The sequence below is a fragment of the Mus caroli genome, chromosome 12, assembly GCF_900094665.2.
Source record: "Mus caroli chromosome 12, CAROLI_EIJ_v1.1, whole genome shotgun sequence".
Classification (NCBI taxonomy): Eukaryota; Metazoa; Chordata; class Mammalia; order Rodentia; family Muridae; genus Mus; species Mus caroli.
The window spans coordinates 86,947,642-86,949,159 of NC_034581.1; the positions used below are offsets into that span (position 1 = coordinate 86,947,642).

The window sequence follows — 1,518 nt, forward strand, 5'->3', positions numbered from 1 at the left end:
GGGTTTCTCTGTGTAGCCCTGGCTGTCCTGGAACTCACTCTGTAGACCAGGCTGGCCTCGAACTCAGAAATCCGCCTGCCTCTGCCTCCAGAGTGCTGGGATTAAAGGCGTGCGCCACCACTGCCCGGCTTTTAATTTTTAAAAATTTATTTTATTCAACTTGGAAATTGAATATAAATCCATGGGTGTTTGTTTTGGGGAGGAAGGCAGCAAATGAATGGGCAGGAAGAAGGGAGAAGGGGCCAGGTACGACCATCACAGTGGCTGCCTTAGGTCCCGGCTTACGCAGGAGAGAGTGCATGGGGTGGGTTCAGCTGCCAGCTCAGTCTGGAGGAGCACCGTGGTGAGGAGGCCTAAGGTGTAGGCGGCTACCAACTTTGGCCCAGGGACACATGTAGGACTTGAGTCAGCTGGCTGCCAAGTTCGTCTGCAGTGGCCGGAGCAGGAAGGTCACAGAGACGATGCGATGCCTGTCAGCAAGATGAGCAGGAAGGAGCTGGTGGCCGCTGCTGGGGGAGGGGTGCATGCTCCTGAAGATGTCTGGCTCAGGTTGGTCTTGTCCACACAGAAGGCCCCGGGTTGGGTGTCCCCGAAGCTCCAGGGGGTACTCTGGGACTCTAAGAACAAAGGTGATGTTGTTTCGTCCAACCACTTGTCCCTTAGCCTCTTCCCCAAATTGTAGAATTGGTTCTGAAGATCTTAGTGGCTGAGGACAGGGTGGGGGGTGGGGGGCAGCACAGTATCAATGCAAGGCCGAGGCTTAGCATAGCCTTCTGCTTTGAAGGATACCATACATTTGGAAGGTGTGTACCTAGGAAGCAAAGTGCAGTTCCTGTGGGATTGTAGAGGGTCAGCAGCCACTGGGGTCCACTCCTTTGATCTGCCATAATATTAAACTAGATCCAGGGGAAAGAGAAGCCTCAGGACCACTGGCCCTGAGAGAGGAGGGGGGGGGGTGGCCCTGGGGACCCTGTCCAGGGCTCCCGGACCCACCAGCTCCTGGCCCTGGCTCGCCCTCTGTGCGTGCAGGCTTTGGGGGGTCAAACATTGAAAGTGGAGCTCAGGAGGCCAAGAGGGCATTGGAGTCAAAGTTTCCTCTAGTCAACTTGTGTCCAGGCTAAGGGCACCATCTTCCCAAGAGTTCTTTCTCCAGATTAATTCTTTAAGTGAGATATTGGACAGGAAAGAACGGGTGCTAGTTAATCCCAGGGGCAAGGAGTTGCAGGCGAGCCTCCTGGGGTGTTAGCGAGGGGTTTCCGTCATACAGTGGAGGTATAGGAAGATGTGATGGACCTTGCAGGTCTTCTGGTGAATGCGAAGTATCTCCAATAGGCTCATGTGTTTGAACTTGGCTCCTAGATGCTGATACTGTTAGGGTAGGGTGTGGAACCTTTAGGAGGTAGAACCTCACCAGAGGAAGGGAGCCGCGGAAGCAGGCCGTAAGGCTGGATAGCTTAGTTTCAACTCCCGCTCTTACTGGGTTTCCTGACTACGGATGAATATGATGAGCTGACCTTC

The 1,518-nt window shown here is 54.2% G+C and overlaps 1 pseudogene; it reads right to left on the reverse strand.

Moving 5' to 3' along the window:
• Nucleotides 1-255: 255 nt before the first annotated feature.
• On the reverse strand, nt 256-1,080 carry LOC110306570 (annotated as a pseudogene).
• Nucleotides 1,081-1,518: the final 438 nt, after the last annotated feature.